Source organism: Cynocephalus volans, chromosome 11, assembly GCF_027409185.1.
Source record: "Cynocephalus volans isolate mCynVol1 chromosome 11, mCynVol1.pri, whole genome shotgun sequence".
NCBI lineage: Eukaryota > Metazoa > Chordata > Mammalia > Dermoptera > Cynocephalidae > Cynocephalus > Cynocephalus volans.
The window spans coordinates 59,714,104-59,732,227 of NC_084470.1; the positions used below are offsets into that span (position 1 = coordinate 59,714,104).

The 18,124-nt window shown below is 50.6% G+C and overlaps 1 protein-coding gene and 1 pseudogene across 4 annotated transcripts in view; one reads left to right on the plus strand and one right to left on the minus strand.

The window, feature by feature from the left end:
- Positions 1-2,978: 2,978 nt before the first annotated feature.
- On the minus strand, positions 2,979-5,763 carry LOC134390096 (integral membrane protein 2B-like; annotated as a pseudogene).
- Positions 5,764-12,835: 7,072 nt separating this feature from the next.
- DAG1 (dystroglycan 1) overlaps positions 12,836-18,124 on the plus strand; it is a 62,098-nt gene continuing 56,809 nt past the window's right edge. The window contains exons 1-2 of one of the 4 annotated variants that reach the window (XM_063113779.1): positions 12,836-13,123; positions 14,222-14,353. The gene's annotated coding sequence lies outside the window, so the exon portion shown is untranslated. The remainder of the gene's footprint in view (positions 13,124-14,221; positions 14,354-18,124) is intronic. The other 3 variants (XM_063113780.1, XM_063113778.1, XM_063113781.1) reach the window with 3 other exon arrangements.

Here is an 18,124-nt window from a genome sequence, read left to right on the forward strand (position 1 = left end):
TCAAAACCTCCAGGGGCCTAGAAGTTGGCAGTAAGACTCTTCTGGGTGGAGAGAAGGAAGGAGAGTAGTAGATACTGTTGGGAGTCTGGGAAGGCCTAGTGTGAGTGGGACAGCCCAGCACTGATGAGTGCAGGCCTAGTTTCTCTGCTGGGTTTGAAGCTGCCCTTTCTTTTAGACTGTCTCCTATAGGATGATTTGAAGTAGCACTGAGGAGGTGTCACAGTAGGTGAGCCCTGAGGCTCCCCTAGACCAACCCCTCCAGCTCTAGAGGGCAGTGTAAATCAAGATGGCAAGGAGCTGGCCCAAGACCTTCAGCCAGTTGGGGCAGAACCCAACTGGAATTGCTCTGACCTTAAGCACACTACAGGGGCTCCTACACTGGAGTCCCAGAGAGTAAAGACTGCAGGGCATTCAGGCATTTACGAATTTATAATTCATAAATTATAGCAAGATACTGTGTGTAGAGAATGTTTTTCTGGAAAAACTGTCAGTAGCTTTTCAGATTACAGAGGTAAGGAAGGCTGGTGATCCTGCCACAGGGCATGAAATCCATAGTATTCCCTACCCGGGCTCGGTCTCCAGACAGGCTCCATGCTGCCTTCCCATATATTGTCTGGCAGCCCCACCATCTCCCTGGGGCCTGCCATGAAGTACTCAGCTGCCCCCATCCAGGACTCTCTGTGTGTTCAATCAGGGGGAAGGTGGAAACAAGATTTTCTCCAGTCCTTGGAGGCTGTTGGGAGAGATAGGGACTTGGAATAGTTTCCTGCAGCTGCTGGGAACAAGAAGCCAAGGAATGCTTGTGCTTTTCTGGCTTTCCTGGAACCCATGTCCTCCCACTGAAGTAAGTCACTAGACTCCAATAGTCCTGACCTGGGCCTCACTGTCGGCACAATTTATCCTATTATGAAAGGAATCCGGAAGGAGATGACTTTAGTGAGGGACAATGCAAAACCCAGCAGGAGGCTGCCAGCTGGCTATCTTGTCAGTTCCCCTACCCACTTCTCTGAGCTCCCCCCGCTTGGCCCCGACTCCAGATCATTCTGCTCAGAGTCAGGCAAGTTCCAGCAAAGTCTAGGATGCCTGGTTAGGGCCTGCTCAGGCACTCACCCCTGCCCCATTCTTGTCCATCTGGCCAGGCTTGGACATGCCCTGTCCATGCTGAACCCTTCCTGGGAATTCGCCAAGCCAGCAGGAAACTCCCCTTCCCAAAGACTCACCTACAGTGACCCCTCATCCATGTGGCTACACACCAGGCCTCATAATACATCCTTATTCTGGCGCGGGGTGGGGGGCAGCTTTCCCCACTCAGGAGTAGAAAAATGCTTCTCAGCTGTCCCGGCTATGACTTCTGTTTCTCTGCCTTTGGCCTTCTTGCATGTCTGAGAATGGAATAGGTGCTTAGTAAAGGGATTTATAATTTGATTTGGCTACTTCTTGCCCGCCCACCAGTTCCTTACCCTCTTTACAAATAATGACTGAAGTGGGCTTATAAATTAAACCCCAAACTACAGACCCTATAATCAGGCCACTCTGAGAATACCCTTGTTTACTACTGGCCCTCAGGCCTTTTTGCTGTTCTTTGAAGGGGGCTGGCTGAGCCTGAGGCCTCTGCCTTTCCTTTCTTACTGAGGTTGCCCTGAAGTTTCTTCCCTCCCTCACTGGTCCCTGACTACTCCCATAACTCAACAGTGTCAAGACCCCACCAAGGTGAGGCCAAAGTGGCTACTGGTCACGTGCCCAAGATGGGAGGGGGATAGAGACCTGGCCCTGTTTCTCCAAAGTTGGCCTAGATTGGCGTCAAAACCACTTACATGACTCCAAGGCCCCTGTGTTCTGGGCCCCATGGGTGGGTGGGTCCATAGCTAAAGTTCTGATGTAACTGTATCTACTCATTCAGTCATTCAGCAAGCATCTGTGGAGTTCCCATTCTGGGCCAGACCCAGTGAAAGTTACTAAGATGAGCACAGCTCTACAGCTTGGCCTCTTATTGGCTGTGTGACCTTGGGTAAGTGACTTAATCTTCAGGCCTCAGTTTACTCATCCATAACATGGGGCCAATAATAATTGTGGCAGAGGGTTGTTGGAAGGCACGGTGAGATTTGTGTGTCCAGGGTGCAGGAAGGAGCTCAATGATGATAGCTGTTATTATCAAGGACAGTTTTATTATCAAGGCAAAAATTCCCCCAGGAGCTTGGGGTATCCTAGAGACAATGCGGAGTCAGAGGCCAGGAAGGGTTGGGGATGTTGTTCTTAAGTGGGAGGGACAAGACTTGGATTGATGGAGAAAGAGGGACCCTCATAGGTGAGAACCTGTAGGGAGTTGAGGAGAGGGAAAGAGACTGGTAGGTCTTGACCAGTCTAGGGCAGGTCCCTATTGCCCAGGGTAGGGTGGAGTAGGGCTTAATGTTATTCTGCAGGTGGCTGGAAGTCCCTGATGGTATATGGGCTTTTGGCGTTTGGGATCCAAATGCCATTTGGACTCTCTGGGAGGTCTCTCCAGAAGGCTATAGGTCCCTTGCACAGACTTAAGCCTCCAAGAGGTCTCATTTTATTTTTTAAGTTTTTTTTTAAAGGTAATGGTTTTAATTGAATTAATGAGATGAAAAGATAGGTTTTTGGGTTTTTTTGGTGGCTGGCCCCTATGGGGATCTGAACTCATGACCTTGGTGTTATAAGGCTGCACCCTAACAAACTGAGCTAACTGGCCAGCCCCTGGAAAGATAGTGAACTGTTTGTTTGCTACTTACATAAAAGAAGATTTTAAAAAATAATCACTTGGGCTGGCCAGTTAGCTCAGTTGGTTAGAGCGTGGGGTTATAACACCAAAGTCAAGAGTCCAGATCCCTATAATGGCCAGCCACCAAAAATAAATGAGTAAATGAAATAAAAATATAATCACTGCACAAAATGCAGAGGGCGAGGTTATGTTGTGGTATTACATTTTTCTCCATAATATTTTTCTTGACTATTCAAAGTCAAACTAAAGTTTCCATTGCAAATTCATTTTCAAAATGCCAAATTGTAACATAATCACTTACTTTACATTTATAAATACCTTTAATAGTTTCTCTGTGTTGCAGTATATGTTTCCTTGGTATGACCCAGTTAAGAAAGAAAGAAACCCAGACGATCCACATTTTCAATGTGATTGGTGGTAACCATGTGCTCATGAGTCAGACATAACTGAAGCAAAAAGGTTCCACCCTTGATTTTAATTAGTAACTCCAATAGGTTTCTGGGTGGCATAACAATGGAGGTGTTCAGGGGGATCACATGGCACTTATCCAAGTTAACATCAAAATAGGCTGTGAGCTTCTTTTTATTTTGGCAGCTGACTGGTATGGGCATCTGAACCCTTGACCTTGGTATTACAACACCATACTCTAACCAACTGAGCTAACTGGCCTGCCGGCTGTGGGTTTCTTGTTAAAGCCATGAACAATGTTGGCAGGATCACTATTTGCAAACTCTAGGATAGGCACATTTATGAATTCAAACTCATCTTCTTCAAGATCTTAATATTTTCTTCAATTGTCTGGTAGCAAGCAGCTAGGGCATCTGCAGAAGGCTCATTTAAATTTTTTTTTTTTTTTTTTTGTCTTTTTGTGACCGGTAAGGGGATCGCAACCCTTGGCTTGGTGTCGCCCACACTGCGCTCAGCCAGTGAGCGCACCAACCATTCCTATATAGGATCCGAACCCGTGGCGGGAGCGCCGCTGCGCTCCCAAGCGCTGTACTCTCCCAAGTGCGCCACGGGGCCGGCCCAGAAGGCTCATTTAAGATGACATCATCTTTGTTGTACTTTATTCCACAGTAGTATACAGTCATCTGGCTGAAGTGAAAAATATTTGTACAGGTATGCTTCTCCTAGCATGATACCCGCAAGCATAAATGCGAGTCCAAAGCACATGCACCAACACCAGGCTCTTCTCTGGCCACCTGGTACCTCAAACATCTGGGTCCTTGCAGTCCATCGCGATGCCATGGGGGTGGTGATAGTGAGCTCTGCTCTTGGGTGTGTCCTTCTTGGCTTCCTCTGGTCCAGAGCCTAGTTGAATGTCACTTTCACTGTGACATGGCCTGGGGCGTCCTTGGAGGATATTGCAGGCTCGAGGTGCAGGCTGAGGGCTCTTGTCTGTGGCTATGGCAATGGCTGTAGCCTCCTTGACAAGGCTCCAGGTGTAGCTTAGCAGTACTGAGGAGGCTTAGGTGCAGGAGGCCTCGTTTTCAGTCAAATGTTCATTTATTCATTCTGTTAAACAAAATTTTGGGAGGCCATTGTTTTGGACTGAGCTCCTGAACTAGGCCCTTATAGACCAGACCAAAGCAAAATAGAGTCACTCATGCTAAATGCCACATAGTCATGCTGAAACTTTAAGGAAGGAAATAGATCCCCAAACAGGCTAGTTTTTTCTGAAAACAGGAGACTCCAGTCTACCTGAGTTAGTATAATTTGATCTCTCTCTCTTTTTGGAGGGATTGAACCCTTGAGGTATCTGCACCATGCTCTAACCAACTGTGTTAACCAGCCAGCCCTTAAGTCAGTATAATTTGGAAGTCCTCTCTGCTTTAACCCTTACAAAAAAGGTAACCTGATGTTAACTAGTTTTTTTTCCCCCATTGCACTGTTTCCTTGTTCCCACCTAATAAAACCCACTGTTTTGTGGGAGCTCTCATTCTATTTTGTAGAATGGAGGCTTCCCTGATTCATGAATGGTGAATAAAAGCCAATTTCGCTGTAAATTTGTTGTAATTTTGTATTTTGATAATTCCAGTTTTACTTGGTATACTGTAGGGGGATTTTTGTTTTTTTGTTTTTTTGTTTTTTTTGGTGACTGGATGGTATGGGGATCCAAATTTATTGGATATTTTTAAAGTTTGCCTCGGGTGCTAGAGGTTTCCAGGATGGAAGGAGGGAATAGACAGACACAGACTCTCTAGTCTATCGTAGGGATAAATCTTAAATCACACATTATAATAATATAGTAGGGTAAGTGGGGGTCCAGAGCAGAGATACCCTACCCAGGTCAGAAGCTGAGACAGGATGAGCAGGAGTGAGATAGGCCACGTGGGAAAAGAATGCTGTGGGCAGAAGGGTCAGCATGTGGGAAGCCTTGAGAGGAGCTGGCAGATGCCTGGCATGTTTTTAGGAACATAAAGAGGCTCCATGTGGCTGGGGTCTTTGGAGATCCATGTTGCTGGGGTCATGTACAAAGAAAATCTGGGGTAAGGAGCTGGGGGTAGGTATTGAGAGAAGTGGAAGTGAAGAGGTATGGGGAGGACCACGCTGGCAGGTCAGGATGAAGTGAGGGATCTTTGTCCTCTGGCAGCTGGAATTTGGGAAGAACACAGAGCAGAGCAGGATCACAGGGAGATCTGAGTTTGAAAGTTAGCTCTGGCTGCTGCCACATGCATGTGAACTGGGTTAGCAGCGTGCTGAAAGCAGAGGTTCCAGCAGAAAACGGCCCTGTAGCCCTTCCTCTCTGTAGTCCACCGTTCTTCTATGAGAGAAGGTGTTCAGAAGACCAAGGCCCAAAAAGACAAGAGGGAAGTATTGGGTAGGGGCTAGTACTTCACCCTCAGGCTGATAGAAGGCAGGGAGATGTCGGCCCTAGAGGAGCCTGGGTGCTGCAGCAGCTGTTGCTCCTGGCAAAGGTGAAGGCAGCCCACAGCTGTGGTGGCCCGGTGGATGCCAGGGTCTCCAGGATTTGAGGCCAAGGACATCTGAAAGGAGGACTGTGGGTGGGCCAGCAGAGCCATCAAGGCAGGGGAGGAGAAGGTCCTGGCAGTTCAGCGAGGGGCAGTGTCCCACTCTGATCCAGCTGTCTGGGAACAGCTGCGCGGAAGAGGAAGGAGGCCAGGCAGCAGCAGGTGAGGAAGATCTCTGGCTGTTGGGCTGTGGGAATGGAGAGCCAGTGGGGGTGGGAGGGTATTGGGGGAGGGGACCAAGAGAGACCTTAGGGAAACAGGGATGGAAGAATCTACATGTTTGGGATTCCTCAGGGAAGGAAAGGCTGGGGTAGGGGATAGTGGGATAGTAAGGGAGTCGAATGCTCTCCTCTTCCTTCCAGAAGTTCCCCCAAAGACCCATCCTTGTAGACTGCATTGCCTCCATCAGGACCCCTCTGGACCCCCTCTGCCACTTCCTGGGTTGATTTTTTCCCCCCTCTTCCTATTCTCTTCTGCTGTTTATCCACTCCTTTTCCTGACTGTTATCCTAGGAAGGAAAGCAAACAGAACCAGAGATTCCTAAGGGATCTTTGGAAAGCTCTGATCCACATGGGTCAGACAGGGAAAGGATCTGGAGAGGGAAAGGGTCTTCCCAAGGTTCAAGTCAGTCAGAGGCAAGCACCAGGGCTCCTGCCTCTGCACACCCAGCCTTTGGGGCCTTGAGCCTGGGCCACCAGTACCCATTAGTTGTAAGAGCAAGTGGGCCTGGGGCACACCCGGGCCCTGCCTCCTGTGAGCTGAGGGGGCTTACTGGAAGTGAGTCTGGTCCCAGTGGTTGTAGGTGTGGTGAGGAGGCCTGTGAGTTCCCACTTTTCTGCCCAGCCCAACACCAGGGCCTTAGTGCTGCTGATCTTGAACCAACCTCTAAGGATCCCAGGCAGCAGAGTACAGGAGGTTTTGGGCAGTTGAAAGGTTGGGGGTCAGCTGAGGCTAGCCTTCCTCCCTGGGATCCCCCCAGCATAGAAGGAGCAGCTGTTAGGACCCGGCTCTGAGGCCCAGAATATGCCCTTTAGGAGGAAACTTCCCTGCTCCCCCGTGTCCCCACATTTGTATTGTACCAGCTGCCACATTCCCTCAAATGCCCTGGGACATGGAGATGATGAAATGTTTCTTTTCACTTTAAAAAAAAAATCCTCCATGCACCATGAATGGGCCTTTGTATGGCCCTGGGAACATATCAGTGAGAGGCAGAGGGCTGCCACCATGCTTGTAGCATCATACCCAACCCCAGAGGCCCAGAGCCCTGACTTCTTGATGGGGTCTCTTTCTTTCTTACCTTAAGGGCCTATCCTGAGCCCATCCCCCAGTTCTTCCCACTCCAGTCCTTCCTAGTCCCTGGGGTCCCTTGCCAGGTCCAGCCCAGTGAACACATCTGATGGACATAGACCCTTTCCTGGAGGTCACACCTACTCATGGGTGACCCAGCCAGACTTAGGTTCATCTTGGATAAGTGACAGCTAAGGGGAAAGAACACTTAAGGTCACTGGCCCATAGCAGTGAGCAGGAAGAGATGGAGGGAACAGCTGGCTAATGCCTCATGCCTGCCAGGTGACACTGCACCTATCCTGAGGGCCTCCTGCATGCCTGTGTTTGGTAGCAGCCTTGGGGGAGTCAGGTGGGGGATTGCCCTAGACCTATCTTGGGGTAAAAACCTCCCTCTCTACTCTCCATCCCCCTACTCCCCCCTCCTCTCTCCACTCTCCCCATCTCTGCCATTGGTCCAGTCCATGGGCTTCCTTTCCCCAGACAGTTGGTGCTGGGCCCTCTCTGGTGGGCCGTGCAGGGTCTCCCTTGAAGCCCTTACTTGCAGTGCATACCAGGAGTTGCCCAAGCACAGCGGAACCCTTCCTCCCACCACAGGAACATCCCTTTCTTCCCTGGGGCTGGAAGGAGGGGTGCTGGAGTGGTCTCTCTGCATTCCAGGGAAGGTGGAGGTAGAGAAAGTGAGAACTTTTCTCTCTAAATGCTTGTTCTGACTTGAGTTCCCTGGTGCTTGGTGCCCCTCCCCTTCAGGACCCCCATCTCTGCTCCCTCCTCTGCCTGCTCTCTCCTCCCTCTCTCCTCCTCAGTTCTCCCACCTCTTTCCCTACCTATCAGGGGAAAGAGGAGCTGCAGGGCTGAGGCCCAGCTGCTGCCCCCTCACCCCTCACCCCACTGCATTCCTTCCTGGAGGCCTAAGGGCACTATCCCCATTCCCTTCCTCCTTTCTCCCACCTTTCAGCTTCTATGCCCCTTTCTCCTGGACCTTACACTTGTGGCATTACCCAGCCTGGTTAAATCTAATTCAGGGGACTGCTCTCCTGAGTTGCTTGCTCTCTCCCCTTTATTCATTACTTGCTCTCTCACCTATTTTTACCGCTCCATTCACTGCTCAGGACTTGGTGATCTCCAAGGTACCTCAGACCCGGCTGGCCCATTTCCTCCTAGGCCTTCACTGCAGCAATTCCATAGGCTTGTTCCACTCCTTCCTGAGAAAACCCCAGGACTTCCTCCTTCACCTCCTGCAGGCTCTGCCTTCAAATAGAGGTCTTTCCCAATGACCTGCACTGCACAGCAGACCCCAGCCCCTCCCAGCCTCCCGTTCTGTTTGTAACTACGTGATTATTACATTTGTATTTACTTATTTTATTTACTGTCTATCTTATTACACTAGAATTTCGATTCCACAAGGGCAGGTCTTGTCTCTTTTGTTCTTGTTGTGTTCCTAGCATATGATAGACTCAGTGAATAATCTGTGGATTGAACAACACATAGATGGATGTTTCACCCTCACCCTGATTCAGTCACATAATGCAGTCTTCTGTCACTTTTGTGAGCAGGCAGGGCCGCAGCTCACACATGAGATCACTTGATTATGGGGTGACCAAGGGGCTCACAGAGGGCAAGCAGCTTATGCAAGGTCATACATTGAGTGAACTCAGCTCTGTATCCCAGCAGGGGCTTATTCCTTACACGCACACACTGGAAGTCTTGTCTGATGAGTTAACATTCTCCCTTTACCCCTTTATGAGCTTACCTCAGGATGGCTGGAGGAAACCCTCTCATTCATCCCAGAAATGTTAGGAATTCCCCATACTAGAGGTATGGCTCCCAGAGGCCCTGTCTGTCTCTGTCAGCACTCAGCCTAGAGCACAGGCTGTCTTTTCACTTGGGTCTAACACTTCCAGTGTTCCAAGGGCATAATTATCAGCCATGATACCAGAGTCAGAATCAGTGATTGTTGAGTAGCTTGTTAATGTCTCTGACAAAGGAGTCACTGAGGGGTGCTCAGGCTGATGAGAGGGACAAGCCCAGATCTCAGGCCAGCTCTGAGAGGAAGAGGTGTTTCTGCCTGGAGGAGCCTGTGGCTGAGCCCTCAGCTGGATTTGAACAGAGAAGGAACTCTCAAACCAGCTGAACTGGAGGAGTGTGGGTATCTTCTCCCAAGACTCTGAGCTTAGGGGCTAGCTGGTCAGTGACTGAAGTGAATTAACAAATAAGCCCCTCAGCTTTGCTTGCTTCCACTGGCTGCTGGCCAGACTAGATGCTGGTGTTTAGTCCAGTGCTCAAGGTCACAGGCCCAGTGTTTTGGGAACAGCCACCCAAAGTTGGCTTTGGGGGATGTCTTATCCCAGAGTCAGCAGGGAGTGGAATGTAGCTGAGCGAAGGGGCATTGGACATGTGTGTCCACCCAGGAGGAAAGGTGCCTTTTATTCATTCAACCAATACTCTCCCTTGCTGTGGGGTTCCTGCTGCATAAAACTCTATGTTCCTAAAGGACCAGGTTTGGAAGCTGTGGCCAAACTGACTAGAGGAAAGCCCTGTGCCAGCCATGTATAAAGGGGTCTGGTGGAAGGGCTGGAGTGGAGGGCCCCGCAACGGAAGGAAATGGCTTCTGGGAAGGCTGGTGGTGACCCACAAACACGCCTACTGGCAATTTCTCCCAGATGAACTTATCAGCCATTTCTTTTTGCTAAAGTTGCCAGACAATCTGCCTTCTGTTAAATCCAGACAAAAGGGACTCCTCCCTTGCCCTGACGTGGCTGGCCCTGCTTGCCAATCTCTCGCCCCAGGCAGGCCTACAGGCCTGACATTTGGGTCAGGAGTCTCCACCCTTGACCAGCACTGACCCCTGCCCCTCTCCTTCAGGACTGGAGGAAAATCAGCAGCAGGAGACTCTCTCCCATAGGAAGGAGAATGGGCACTGTCCCTTGGCCCTTTGCCTTTGGCTCCTCAGGAACATGCCAGAGTAAAAACCCCTGTAATTCTAGAACCACAGGAAAGGTTGATCCATGAAGGTGTCTGCTGAATTTAGTCTGAGCTAGAACCAAAGTCTTAGCTTAAATCATATCAGCCCCAAGCAAACACTGGGGCATTTGCCTTAGGCTTTGCACGGGACTTGGACCCTTGGGGATGACTACCTACCAGGAGGTAAGGCAGGCAGCAACCTGATTCCTTCCTTCCCACACAGAAATTGAGCCTCTATCTACTATGTGATGGCTGTTAGGTGATGGTTGCAATGTGGGGCCAAGGAAATTGGTTTCTGTATCAAGGGCTCTAACCTCAGTGGGGCAGTCAAACCTTACTCAGATAATTTTCCTGGAGCCTCAGGCTGGGATCTAAATGGAGGAAGCAATGGGGGCTGAAGGCCCATGATAGCTGAGGGCTAATTGTCAGGCCTGAAGAGCTTCATTCTTAGCCTCTTGGTCATTCCTCCCCAAGCCCGTACCACGTGGGCCCTTTGAGCAGCTGCTCCAGGGTGTGTTCCAGGCCTCACTCTTGGTCCTGTCCTCCAACTGGCTGTGAGCACCCAGCCTGGCCTGGGGTGGCTTAGACCCTGCTGGTGTTCCAAGTCACTGGGGATCTTGTGCTGAGCCATAGGGTGGGCTGTGCAGTTCCCAGGGACAAAAAGGCTTAGATTCTCAGAACTAAAGGGAGTAACAAGGCAGTAACCTTGGGAGTAAACTTACAGCCCCCATCCAACCTGAAAACAGCAGTCCACATCCCTCTCTTCTTTAGTGTGGGCTCCAGTGGGGGCTAATTGGGCTCTGATGGGGGTTGGTTAGGCCCCAAGAGGCTGGTTCAGCTCTGGCCAGCCAGGCCTCCTGATTTCTAGAGCCTGAAGAAACAGGGGGTTTGGGGAACCCCAACTCTACACAAAAATGAAGAAAGACAGATATAAGGCCCAGATACTAGGACTGTTCTGGCATGGGGGGAAGGTGGGACCTGCCAAGGCTGGAGGGCTGGGGAAGAGGAAGGAGGAAAGCATCAGGGCCAGCCTGGGGCCCAGTACCTGCAACTGAGCCCCAAACCTGGGGAGGCAGGGACTGGAAAGGATTTGGCTGTACGGGTTTTGGGCAAACTCTGGTTCCTTCTCTCTGCTTCCAGGACTAGGAAGGACCAATCCTACCCCTTGGGCACCAGCTAGTTAAGGTATAGCCCCTCCCTTGACCACAGTTCTGGGGTTGCTTGGGCATGGGGTGTTCGGACCCTGTAAGCCAGAATGAGGCCTGAAGCCTCATCTAGCAAGACCAGTGCCAAAAAGGAAGAAGGAGAGCTCCTCTGGCATCCAGTCAGTGAGGTCTGAAGAGTGGTTTACTACTTCTTTGCAGATTGCAGTTATCTGGGGAGGTGTCTCTTGAGGCTTGTACCCACTGCTGTCTTTTGTTTTGGAAAAACAGATAGATACATAACCATACAGTCAGACACTAAAATACCCAGCAGAACCTAGGGCTGCAAAGCAGTGCCTAGTGTGTGTTTCGAGGTGGGTGGAAGACTCTCTAAGCTGAAGGAGTGAATGAGAGAATATATTTTGTTGAGAAACCCACATAATTTTCTGCATTCTTAGTCTTTTCAAAGCAGCAGAATTTTAGAGCTGGATAGAAGAGGCAATTAACTTTTTAGTTCTAACTTTTAAGGGATGGTTTTTAGTTCTTTCCTAGTCTCTGTGAATGAGGTTTGGAGTCTATAGCATCTTATTTTGGCAGTGGGTAACTAAGCTAACCAGCCAGCCCCAGGGGGCCTTTAGAAAATTGCAAACAGGTATGTGTGTTTGGGAGATGGGGCATTCCCCTCTGCTTCCTCTGAAATTTGCTTCTCCCAGACACTCCTGAGGAGGGGGAGAAAGCGGAGGAACCCCAGAGCTGTCTGGGATCCAGGGAGGAGCTCCTGGCAGGTGGCAGCCGGTTCTGTGTTCAGAATGTGCTTACTGACAAGAGTGTGTGGGGCGGGAATTCCAGCCTGGCCACAGGCCAAGGAAGAGATGGACCCATTCTGCGCGGGATGTCGGGATGGAAAGGGAGCAGAGTCCACCACGGGTGCAATTCCCAGATCCATCCAGTAACATCAGGTCAGGGGACTTTGGGGTGGGGGGTGGGTGCCAAAGGTAAGCCCTGGGGAGAGCTAGAGCTACTTTAGAATCCTTTACTTGAAGGGAGGATGGACCCCAGTAGTAACCCCCGCCTCTTACTACACCCCCCCAACCAAAGAATGTGGGTCACAAGGAGTGAGTGACCGGCGCCAGCGGGTCAGAGCTATTTCGGGCACTCGAGGAGGCATCGGATTCCGGGCAGGGGGAAGGGACGAGGGTTAGGCTTAAGGCCCTTCCCAGCCCGCCTGCTGTGGGCGAGGTTCTAGCAGATGGGCTAGCCTCCCGGCCCTCCCGGCTCTGACCTCAGTTTCCCCGTTTGTGTAAGAGCTGGGCGGCAAGGCCTTCGTCCTTCGTAATTCAGAGGATGCTTCCTGATTGTTTTCACGTTTTAGAAATAACTTGATTTGTGTTCGAGAAGAATTAGGAGGGCCGAACGCAGTTGATGGATGGCCAGTTGTGGCCAGGCCGGTTGGCAGCCTGACTACCCTGGGTTAGTCTTACAGGCCCAAAGGCCTGAGCTTGGGCGGGGCGCCCCTCCCCCATTCCTGGTTCAGAGGGCTTGAGGCGACCCTGACAGGCCGGGGTGTGTCCCCAGACGGACCTTTCTGGCCTCGGGGGGTGGAGCCTCCGCAGCGGGCGTGGCTTTCGGGGGCGGGGGCGTGGCGGGCCAATGAGCAGAGAGGCGCGGGCGGGGGCGGGACCAGCGCGAGGGTGCGGCGCGCTGCTGAGCGGCCGACGCAGGCAGAAGCTGGCGGCGCGCGGACGACCAGTCGGCGCCGTGCGGAGCTGGCAGCTGGATTGGTTGTGGCACTCGCGTGTCAGGCGGTTGCTAGGCTCCGGCCTCGCGCCCCGCCCTCGCGCTCGGCGCCCTCTCACCGCCCGGTACGTGCTCGCGCGGAGGTTGCGGCGCGGCGCTCGCGGTCCTTGGGATCCGCGGCGGTGGCGGCGGTATCTTCGCGCGGAGTCCCAGGGGATCGGTGGTGGCGGTGTTCTGAGGTCCGGAGGAGCGAACACCTGCCACGCCCCGCCCGCCGGCTCTGGGTGAGTGCGCCGTACGCCCCCAGCCGCCGTGCCTGGCCGCTTGGGCCCCTATTCCCGCCGCTGGCCGAACCTGCCGCGGAACACCTGCTGCTGCTCGCTCTTTCGGCTTGGGGCGGGGACACCTCCGCGAACGTCCTTGCGGGTGAGGAGGCGGTGCCGCCCAGGCGAAGCCGCCCCTCTGCTGTGGGCCCCGCAGGCGAAGGCTTGAAGCATTCGGCTGCAAGGCCCGGGCTACGCGCCGCGGCGGTGGGCCAGGCCTTAACCCGGCCCGCTCTCCCGGGAAAGCGGGGCCTGCGTCTCGGTCGCGGGCGTCTGTGGCCTGTGGGCTACCTCCCGGCCTTCTAATGGGGGTCGTGGCCCAGTTGGGCTGGATCCCGACTACGGGATGTCGAGTCCCCCGTAAAAGGCAGGGAAGGGCGCCGCCACCCCTCGGTCTGAGCCCTGCCCCCCACTTGAGCGTCTTTGGAAGCCTGCTCACTACCTTTTCACCTTTCCACTTGGTATTTGGAACACCAGGTTCTCCCCCGAATATATTTGAAAATGTCCCCAAAGAAAATACTGTCTGGGTTCAGAATCCTTTTGCTATGAATTCCGAGATAATTTTTTATAAACTCAACTGGTAATTTAGAATGCGTCTTTTAATCCCTGTAAATTGAGAAGCTCTTACCTTTGTAAATCGATTTACTTCAGAATTAGTTTTAATGGTGACGATGAAGTTTTGCCTGGTTGGGGCTAGAGCCTGGGACAGCACCTTTATAGTCTAGAGTTCTAACTTAAGAGTCTGGCCTGCTGTTTCCGTAAATAAGCGAGTAGAAGTGATTCCTGGCATGGAAACCAGACTCCGGTGAAGAGATTGTGGTGTTTATAGGACCTAAGTCCAGATAAAGAGTTGGATGTGCTTCCAGGTGTTTTGGAAAGTCTGGTAAAGATGGAGTATTGTAATTTTATTAGGCTGTTCTATGCTTAGTGTTCAGAGACATTATAATTTTGGGATATTCTTCCTCTAAAAAGGAGTTCGACTTTAACACGTTTTGGAGGCATAAAAATCCACAGTTTGAATATGCAGAAGTTGAACTTTTTTTTTTTTTTGCCTTGGAGCGAAGGAAGAAGAGCTCATGGCCTGCATGCTTAAAGGAGGCTGAGGAGCTGTTTCTTGGAGAAAAGTTTCCAGTAGGGAGTTGGATGCAGAAGGTGACCCTGTTCCAGGCCTGTGGGATACTGTGTAAAAGTGTAAGCAGCTTTATATAGACAACACACACCTCATTGGAACATGAAAGCTGGTGTTCATATGTGTCTCTGTTGAAAGAGGCAGAGGGCAAGTTCTCACTGTTCTAAAAAATTGATTTGGCAAAATGCATTTATTCATTTAACAAATATTTGGCTTCACTACTTGCCAAATTCTTTGATAGATCCTGGGGACCCATGTAGAAGACTCTGTTTCTGTGCTTAAAGAACTCGGTTTGGGGGGCAGTGGGAAACAGGGAATCCATGATTAGAAGTGTCTGCCCATTGAGTGTGCTTACGTGGTAGTCTAAAGAGAGAGACTCCTGAGCTGCGGCTTTAAGGGCCAGCAGGAATTAGCTGGGGGACATGAAGGCCTGGACACAGGGAATCACATGTACATGAGCACCTAAAATAGCACCTGGGAGTCCTCCAGCTTGGCAGGCAGGAGCCCTGGGCCTTCCTTGTGCTAAGGAGTTCCACCTTTAGCATGCAGGAGCCTGGGAAGGCTTTTTAATCATGGAGTGGCATGATCCAGACCTGTGTTTGGAAAGATGTTGTTGGTGGCCACTTAAGGAGTTGCAGGAAGGGGAGGGCGCCAGGACCTATGGCAGTAAATTTGGTCAGCAGGAGAGAGAAGGAGAGAGGCGGAGCCATATGAGAAGAGAAGCTGAAAAGATAGTGAAGAAGAAATGTCAAGCCATAATGGGGGAAGACCTGCATTCAGGAATGCGTGGGCTGGAAGACCAAGCATGACCAAGGGTTATTTTTTTATTTTTTTATTTTTATTTATTTATTTTTTTGTCGTTTTTTCGTGACCGGCACTCAGCCAGTGAGTGCATCGGTCAGTCCTATATAGGATCCGAACCCGCGGCGGGAGCGTTGCCGCGCTGCCAGTGCAGCACTCTACCAAGTGCGCCACGGGCTCGGCCCATGACCAAGGGTTTAAACCACCTCTTTTGACTGCCATAGGTATGACGCACAAATTTGCTGGTGTCAGTTAAGCATTGAGAGTGATGGGGTTTCGAGGGATCCTGGGGGCCAGTTATACGGAGTTGATGCTTAGGAAAGGAGAGACCTGGCATTTGATTGTTAAAAACCTTATCTCCTGCTTGAACCTGGGACATTTCATTTCCTCTTAGGTAAAACAGGTGTCTTAACCTCTAAAAGTAGATGTGTTTTCATCCTTGTTGAGGCAGATGAGAATATATTTAATCCTTTACCTCATAGTTGTTCCAGCCCTTCCTGCTCCCTAGGTCAGCAGTGTGATAGACCTACATCAGTGGCAGCCAAAGGTCTTCTGTTTCTATTCTACCTGCACTGTCACTAATGCTTATGAGCATGCTTTATGTTGGCTGAGGAAACTGAGTCACAGAAGAAGGAATGTGCCGAAGGTCACACAGCTGTCATCATGTGACAAGAGTCAGGATTTGAACCCAGGTTGAACATTTGGCTGTCTATTCCCATCTGCATTTGTGTTGCATCAAACTGACAATGGTGGCCTCAGTTGGGTGCTTCTTTGCCAAAGACCAAGCCCAGGTATCTAGTGGTGGACATAAGACAGGACAATATGGGAGAGGTGATCAGGAACCCCACATGGAACTCTAGAAACATGCTGTGAAGGGACTCATCTCAGAAACCTTATCTCAAAAGCTTGTCAGAGCCTTCTAGGGCCTGTGCTGGTTGCTGTGGGGACCATGCTGTGGTAAACCAAGGAGCTTGTGTCCTAGGCCAGAGAGGACTGCATTTGAGTTGGACCTCAGGAAGGTTTAGTGGTTTTAGGGCTGGCGTGTGGCTCACTTGGGAGAGTGTGGTTCTGATAACACCAAGGCCACAGGTTCATATCCCTGTATAGGGATGGCCGGTTAGCTCATTTGGGAGAGTGTGGTGCTGACAACATCAAGTCAAGGGTTAAGATCCCCTTACCAGTCATCTTTAAAAGAAAAAAAAAATAGAGGATTTAGTCGTTTGACTGGTGAGGGGCAGTGGCAGGAAGAGCACAACTCTGTAGTAGGAAAAGAGGTAAGCAGAAGCAAGTGGTGGGAGGGAGAAGACTTTGCACCTTTTTTGGGTATTCTGGGAGGTTGGGTTGGGGCCAGAATGCCACATGGAGGAGTTTGGAGTTAATGTAGCAACAGGGAGCCTTGAAGGTCTTGTAGCACAGCTGTGGTGGGATCAACTCTTGGTTTTAAGAAGTGAGTACCCAGTGTGAGATTGGAGGCTAAGTGGTCACTGCTGTTGTCCACTGGGGAGACAGTGGACCTGAACAAGGACAGTGGTCAGTAGTGGAGCAAAGAGAAAGAAGGTTCAAGACAAGTCAGTTCTGCAGATGTAAGGGGCCCAAATGGTGCTGGCACCAGCAGAGGCCTACTGTTGAATAGAAGGGGCAGGAAGTGACAATGAGAAGAGGAGGTTGAAGGCAGCATCAGCCAAGCGCTTGTGAGAACTTGGGAGACTTGGAATAAAAGAGGGTCCCCCTATGCTCCAGGACGGGAGGAAGCTTGAGTCTTTGTGATGGGCAGGGAAGATGAGGGGCTGTCCTTGGGTGATCAGAAAAGGGTGGAGGAGGGAAAGACCTTGGTCTGAGGACCAAGAAGTATGCAGACTGGAGCCAGAAGAAGTTTCCCCTGGGGAAAGGTGGGGCAAAATGTTGACCTGAAGGCTGAGCTGGGCCAGTGGAGAGCCCCTGGAAGTTCTGAGGGGTAGGGTGGTGCCTTTGTCCCTGACAGGAAGGAGTGAGAAGCCAGGAGACCAGTTTGGAGTCTTTTGCAGGGATACAGGTGAAGGAGGTAGACCAGGGTGGCAATGAGTAATTGTGAGGAAGGGGTTAACTTATGAAGGAAATAGCAGGATGTGTTGACCCAGTTGGTGGGGTAGGGGACCAGTGTGTTTTAAAGTGGCTCCAGTTTGGGTGACTGAGAATCATGGTAGGCTGGAGCTTCCTTTCAAAGAATTGCCATCTGCTCGCAGACTTGACCTGTATAGGGCAAACTAAGGGTGGCCCATGGTGGTGTGAAGTTGGAGTCCCCTTGCCTGTGCTTGCCCTTTTGAGTTGGGTTTATTTTGGTCATAGCCTTCTTGATAAGAGGCATACAACTAGCCTAGTGGAATGACAAGTGGTGATAGATCCATTTTATGGATGGGCAAAAATAAGAGTGAGTCCTTGTGTATTTTGTTCTGTCCCATTTAGGCAGTCAGTGCTAAGTTTGATTTGACAACCAGGTTCCCTTGTATGCTATTTAGACTTGAACCATTGCAGAGTGTGACTGCTTGGGGGCTGGAGACTCCCAGAGTATCAGAGAAAGTAAGAAACGCTGATATGAACATCAGAGGGTACTCACATGGGGACCATAGAGTATTGAATGTTAGAGGAACTCGAAGTGGGCATGAATTCAGGCAGTGTGTTCTTTAGTATGTGCTGTGTATTAGTCACAGATTTCTCTGTCCTTTTCTAGAGTAAGTTTTCTCACCTTCCACTTGAAGTGTTTCTGCGTTTATGCCAGTGTTACTGAATTGTTGCTTCTTAAGCCCCCTTCTTCTGCTTTTCCATTATTGATACATTAGGCCTGGAGTAAGGTGATGGTGAGTTGAATAAACCGGTGATTAATCTGGTCGTTTCACAGTTGTCTTTGCGTGTCTGTGCCTTGCTATTAAAGCAGTCTTTCTAAGAGTCACATAACTTGCTTTGACTTTTGACCGTCCCCCTTCACTCTGATCATTAATCAGTAATACTGCTCAGAAAGCAATTTCTAAAAATAGAGATTAGAGTAGTTTACAAAC